Source organism: Nestor notabilis, unplaced genomic scaffold (assembly GCF_000696875.1).
Source record: "Nestor notabilis isolate BGI_N333 unplaced genomic scaffold, ASM69687v1 scaffold5997, whole genome shotgun sequence".
Classification (NCBI taxonomy): Eukaryota; Metazoa; Chordata; class Aves; order Psittaciformes; family Psittacidae; genus Nestor; species Nestor notabilis.
Genome location: NW_009935966.1, coordinates 7,162 through 14,094, shown reverse-complemented (window position 1 = coordinate 14,094; position 6,933 = coordinate 7,162). Strand labels below are relative to the sequence as shown.

The window sequence follows — 6,933 nt, the reverse complement described above, 5'->3', positions numbered from 1 at the left end:
AAATGCTTGGGCAGACAGAGATAAGGGAGCAGGTTCAGAGTGCCACCAGCAGCGCCAGCGTAATGCTCTAAGCAAACCCCAGCATCAATAACCTTGTGTCCCAGAAGCTAGGTGGCTACAATGAGCTGTGTCCCTCCCCTCTGTGCTATTCTGCCACCCACCAAATCACACTACAGGTGAATTGCTGTCTCAATCACCCTGCAACCTTCTGGATCACAGTCAGTTTGTGGGCACCTTCTTGTTCAAATCCAATAGTATTTACCTGTGATCAAACCGACACACTACTCTTTTATCCATTTAGTAGTTAATTGTGAATCAGTGTTACCTTTTACTTACACTTAAGTGAAGATAGCATGCTTTGGGACAGATGTTATCAAAAGCAATCTTCACCTGCTACCCTTATGAGCTCCCAAGAGACCAGCCAAACCACCATCTCCATGGCTACAGGACATTCATTACCCACAGCCAGCTTGATGTAGAATTAGGATCAAAAAGCATTCTGTGACAATTCTAAAACTACCTCCAGCCTCTGCCTGCCATTTTAGCCCTCTCCTTCCTACCTACAAAAGTAATCTTCCTAGTTGCTGCTCCTGCCCAGAGCAGAGCTCTTTCAAAGTGTGTCACATGAAATAGTTCAAAGCGGCAAGACCTTTAATTCAGCACTGATCCCTATTTTTCAGTCAACAAGTGACTTCTGGCAATTACTCAGGATAAAGTTAACCTGGGACTTTGGATCAAGAGCTCATGGGAGGGAAAACATGTGCAACACTTGAAAATGGAGTATGTATACAGGGTTGCCCAGCAAGACAGAAGGAAATACAACTCTCTCTCTCTCCTCAGCTGTTTGCAGCACAAGGTCCCTCTTAATCCTTACACCTGATAGTGTAAGTTCTGCTGTAATAAGATGTAGCCTGCAAGTGTCACACAACAATGCCAACTGCCTCAAACTTGCACTGTGAAGAAATATTCACACCATACCACTTCCTGCCCCCCCCTCTCCCCCCCCCAAATAATTCCTGCAGTTACTGATAATAAATCCTACCCATCTTGAAGTCACTTGGGCTATAACTAACTTTACCTGATGTGGTAAGCTTTAATGAAGAAGGCAGTCTGGTTGAAGCTTTTCAGCTTTATTTCTGGAAGAACCAGTTTTTCCTTGTTTTTCCTTTAGATTTTGAGAATTCAAATTTTATTGAGAAGGTAGTAGGGATCCATTTTAGTAAATATTCTTATTCTTAAACCTTGTTCCATTCTTCCTTAACTTCTCCTTCCATTCCTAGTTAACATTCTTTTAAATTTTAGTTTTTCCCTACTTCTTCCAATAACTGCTAGTGCAGTCTCACCAGATGAGCTACTTCTTTAGTCATACACAGAATTCTTTAGATAAAGTGGGGAAATGCAAATGAAACATTTCCATATCAATAATTTCTGGGGGAATGTTTCCCTTCTTAATAGATTAAGAAAGCTATATCTGTTTTGCTAACCTGACAGTTCATTTCAGAAAAACAAACAGGCAATTTTATCAGGTGTAAAACACAGACAGATTTACACTTTAAAAGTAGCAGTCACAGAGGAATTCCTTTTCAGCTGATGCTAGATCATAAAAGTAATCAGTCCCTCCCTTTTAAAGTTCTTCATAATATAAAAGTGATGAAGGAGCTCACAGAAGACCACTGGAATACTTGCAGGTAATAAATTGTGAACAATGGAAAACTATTTCAGGTTAAAACAGTCTGTAAAATCCACTGCCACCAAAAGTAAAGTCTGCTACTGTGGGTAGATACCACAAAAGGTTAACAGTTTTCTCAACAAGTATCTGCAGTCAGTTTTCCCCCTCACACATGAATTGAGGCTTTCATTTAGGCTATTAGCAAACTGCTAACAGCAAAAAAAGATGTTTCTTCAAAATCAGTCTGACCAGAGCAGGATTCTTCGGCATTTGATTCCACACCCAAGAAGAGACCAACGCAACAAGTTTCATGGCATTCTGGAGACTTCATAATAAGCTACAAGTCTCTGGATTTTGTTTTCCTCTAAGGCTTCATCTAGATGAATGAGTATCCAACAACTACCTTTTGGGGAACAGCTGCTCCTTTTATCTTCTTGTGCGTACCCATTAAGTAGTGATATTCTGCCTGGACAAGGGAATTCAAGCTTCAAATCAGATGAGCAGTAAGTGCTCATCCCTGGGATGGTGACATGGGTCCTACCCCATGAACAACAGCTGCCCATGCAAGAACTGTGAGTCACCTAGTAAATTACACCCTGATTCATAAGGAAAACTCAAGTCAGTGCTTAGTCAACTTAATGTCAGGCTGTCAAATGCAGAGGTGTAGTTTACTGTTGTTGCAGCAGGGACAGGAAATTCCAAGAGTTTTGGCCAAAGGGAGGTGGACAAGACAAACTCCTAGCGCCTAAGTTATCCTTGCTTTGGAATCACAGATCACAGGGAAGTTTATCCAAATTAGTAAGTGTTGGAACAGATGTAAACAGAATCAAACCCAGGTGAATCCTATACAGTGGCCTTCATGCTAAAGTTTTTAGTTTAATACATTTTAAACACTCATCTAATTCATTTGGACTCACCATACACTGAGCCCTAAATGTGCCATTAAAAATCAACCTTTCATGCAGATGAAGAAAAAATAAAAATCCTACAAAGGCACTCTACCTTGGAGGAAAAAACCCTTTCCAGCAGGAATAAGGCCTCATTTTCAAACACACTCAGTCCGAAAAGTCATCTTCACTCTTAAGCTGCCCACTGTTCCTAACCACGTCACCCCAGCTATCCCTCACGTTAGCACAAGCATTTCTAAGATTGCACCTAACTGGGCAGGAAACTAATCCAGGCCAGAACTCACCCAGCCAAAAAGATACTTATTTCCATCCAGACCAGGTCTCTGGTGTGCCCAACGCTCAGGCCAGCCACAAGGTAAGCAGGCCCAGAGAGTTTCTCCCAGCACAGTGCAAGCTTTAAGCGCTCAGGCAACTACTGCCTCACACGGAATGCATACCACACTTTAAACCCCTTAATTTACATTTAGGTTCTTGATGCTTCTGCACTTCTGCCTGGACTGATTTGTTCTCTTCATGCTGGCTATTCTTCATGCAGCTCTTGATGTCAGAACACACTCTGGAACAGATGAGTTGTACTAGTGAAACTACACAAAAGTGAATGGGAAGAGAAGGAGCGGCGGGGGGGAAGCACTGTTTGAATGTGTAATGTTTGTTTAACAGAAAACGTGTAACCCCACATGTCTATGAGCAGCATTGATAACTGCTTGACGACCTCTTCACTTACCAAAAAAGCCTTAAACAAAACCAAGAGTATTTTAATTGGCTTTAATACTTCTCATGAGGAAGAATGAACTCATTTTACAAACTCCTCTCTCTCTGCCTCTTCTCAAACTCTTTAGCATTTTCAGTTCTTACAACCTAAACCTCTGTATGCCTCATGTCAAGTGAAGAGTGCAACATGACATTTTGGAGGTGGTTATACCTACTTCAGCTGGTTCTTCTCTCTTGTGCTGTGGAATACCAAAGCACAACACAAAAGCAGCTTTTATTGTTAAAGGGGTGTAGATTAGGGCAAGTATAACCTTCTCAGTACTGTTAATGCAACAAGTAGCGCTACTGATAAAGTATCAAAATGGGCTCTAACATGATTCTAACCTTGTTTTCCTGAGGAGGAACAGCCAGCGCATGGCAGAGTTGCAGAGCTACCTTTGTTATCCTTATCAATTAAAAGCTTAAAATACACTTACAGAACTAAAATATTTACAAGGTAGTACATTGCTTCTCATCTGTAATCTTTTTGAGTCCTCAGTGTGCATACATGCTACAAACACTAGAAGCAGTAAGCAGCTCCACAGGAGTGTTTCTCAAGCGAGGCATACAGTCCTGCCGCATGCAGTGATGTGACCAAGCAGTGTTGAATTTCACTCTAGTTCTACACCCTTTGAATTTAAGTACTTTTCTCCCTGGTTTTGTCATTTATTTAGTACAAGACACCCAAGTCTGGGTTCTGGCTGCATTTTTTTTCCTACACAAGTCTATTTTTAATTGTTTATCAGCTTCAAAGTACACCACTGATGAGAAGTTTGTAGAGCTGAGGATACTCAGTGATAGCGAGCTTTTAAAAAGTGTCTGAAATGGATCTCTTTATTTCACACTAACTCTTCAAAAATCACATCTGTTCTATACATTCACTGACCAGAAAAGGGGATGCTTAGAGAACACGTGGGGTGTGTGCCATTGCTAAGGGCACATTAAGACTGCTGACCCAGGCTCATCCTTGCCAGGTTCTGTACTGGTGAGAGCTTGCCCACAGTGCTGGTAAGCATGTAAACCAGCTACTGCCAGTAGTTAAGTTTTTATTCCTGACCTGTAACCCTGGAGGAGACTACCATTTCCTAAAACTTAACAACTTGCAAATTAACACAGAAGAGCCTTAAGAGTGAAGGACTTCTCCAGTCAGAAGACACATGATGCGAAGCAAACACCTCCCATGTGGAACTATCACCTCATAGGTCTCAGCACTGGCCAAATACTCCAGGACTGCTCAACAGAGCACACTTCATTGAATGAAGGCAGCCTTTTGCCTACTGCTAGTCTTTTATTCTAACTTTGGTTTTCCTGAAATTTTGGATCAAGAAATAGTTTTTCTTCCAGTTTTCAAACCCAATCTTCTCCTTGGCAAATGACTTAGCAGTGGAAAGATCTCATTTGAACAAAAAGAGGAAAAGAGAAACAAAGTGATAATAACCATAGTCTGTTTCCACACTAAAGGCAAAATAAATTCAGAATGGTTTAGAGGGGTACCTGCAGATTACAGCTGATGGTGAGTCAATGCAAGGCACAACCATCACTCTTCTCTCATTAGAAGGTGTTGACTCTGCTTAAGGAAGTAAGTTTTGGTTGGGTTTTTTTATTTTAAAATCTGGAGTTTTTAAAAAGAGATGATGTGAAGTAGAGCAGCCCTTATACCACTCAAAGACTATAAGCCTACTGACGTACAACCCAGGGAGCAAAGCTTCCTAGCACTGTGGACGCACATACTTCAGAAACGCAAGACATTTCTGACTGACTCCATGCCAATGTCCCAGAGGGAAGGAGAGCCACTCCTCCCCTCCTTTACTGGAAAGATGGCTTACTTCTGTTATAGTATCAGCCTATTTTCTGGCATAAAATACCTTGCATGACTTTACATTCCAATCAGATCTTTGATACATGGGCAAGGTTTGATAAGCTTGAAGGAAAATAGGGATAAACTGGAAATGCAAGTGCTCAACATGCCTATTTTCGAGGTTAGTACACATGGGGAAAAAGCTCATTAGAGGGCTGCCAAAATGATGAGGTGGCTGGAGAACAAGACCTACAAGAGCAAACTAACAGCTGTGAGGAGGCTAAGAGGAGATCTTGCTGCTACCTTCAACTACCTAACAGAGGAGCAATGGGAAGCTGACCCACACTCTGGGAGGTACACAGAGAAAAGACACAATGAAACAGACAAGCTGCAACAATGAGAGTGGTCAAACACTGCAGGTTGCTCAGAGATACTGTGGAAAATAATCTTTCAGTTACTGAAAATATTCACTGAATACAGCCCTGAACAACTTCATCTAACTTCAAAGCCAGTCCTGCACTAAGCCAGAGTTTGAACCACGGTACCACAATAAGTCACTTCCAACCCAAATTATTTTACTGGGTAAAATATTCTCTGGCACCGTATGAAAATGAAGGCTATACTTTAACTTCAAACACAAAGTGAGGGATTTTTTTCATCTATGAAGTTATAACTATGACGTTCTTAGGAAAGAGAAATTTATTGGTCTCAGTGTTCTCTTCCATACAAGTTCTAGAGGACTTGGTACCCTTCTGCAGGATCTCAAACACCGACCAGTTCTTCAGCTGATGTGCAGAAATAGAGTTATTCTCGACAACCTATTAGTGAGTAGCATTTACAGAGCAGTGACTATACAAAGTCACCTAGTTTTTTAAGAGACCAGCATTAAAAGAGCACAGGCGCAGTGTATCACTGTTCAGGAGACACAAACCCACACGTGACATTAAGTCAAAGAAGGGCTGTACAAAGACCTACCTCGGGCAAGGCTCCTATATGAACATCACATAGAAAAGGTGGAAGCAACACTGACAAGGGACTTCACTACTTTTTAACTGGCAGGAGAAAACCCAAAGACCTCAATGAGTAATTCTAAACTAATGAAAAAGACAGACCAGTCTTTGAAGAAATAAGGACTATAGTGTACTCTTTTCTCCAGAATTTCAAGAAGAGATTATATGTTGAGTGCCAGAAGGTGGCTGAAAAGGTTCCCTGGCTGTCAGCACAGGACAGCCTGCTTGAAGAGGCAGCTCTGGGACAAGGACAAATGGTAACACATCATATCAACAAACAACTGCTCTGGATCCAGTACTTCTAATCAGGGAGAGCCAGACTGATAACAGAGCAGGACAAGCATTCATTGCTATCTCCCTTCTTTGAATCTGGTGGAGCTGGAGAAAACATCCCTAAGGAATTGTCTGCATATGCCACTCAAAGCAGGTGTCTCCAAGAACATTACAGACGTCACATCAGGCAAGTCAGCCATTTGAATATTTGATAATCTGCTCTATCATACAGTCACAGAAGCTGCCAAATTTTTCTTCATGTAGGTCAAAACACTGGTAGAAAAGAGAGAGGATGCAGCTGCTTCAACAGGATAAAACTATCACCACACACACTACAGAAGTATAAACTACTCTAGGCTCGTATAATGCTCTAGTAGCTCAGAGTAGGTAGGAGTCAACAGTGGTCATTCCTGAGCAGGAAGTAGAAGAGCACATTAATGTGGAACATAGGCAAGGACCAAGTAATCAGCGAGTACCATTTGAGTATTCAGTATCGCCACAGGAAGCGATAAACCTCTCTTCAAA

At 41.6% G+C, this 6,933-nt stretch overlaps 1 protein-coding gene across 1 annotated transcript in view; it reads right to left on the bottom strand.

Moving 5' to 3' along the window:
* Positions 1 to 3,071, bottom strand: part of CTCF (CCCTC-binding factor (zinc finger protein)) — a 22,997-nt gene extending 19,926 nt beyond the window's left edge. Inside the window, exon 1 of the mRNA XM_010018092.1 lies at positions 3,039 to 3,071. The gene's annotated coding sequence lies outside the window, so the exon portion shown is untranslated. The remainder of the gene's footprint in view (positions 1 to 3,038) is intronic.
* Between the last annotated feature and the right edge of the window lie 3,862 nt (positions 3,072 to 6,933).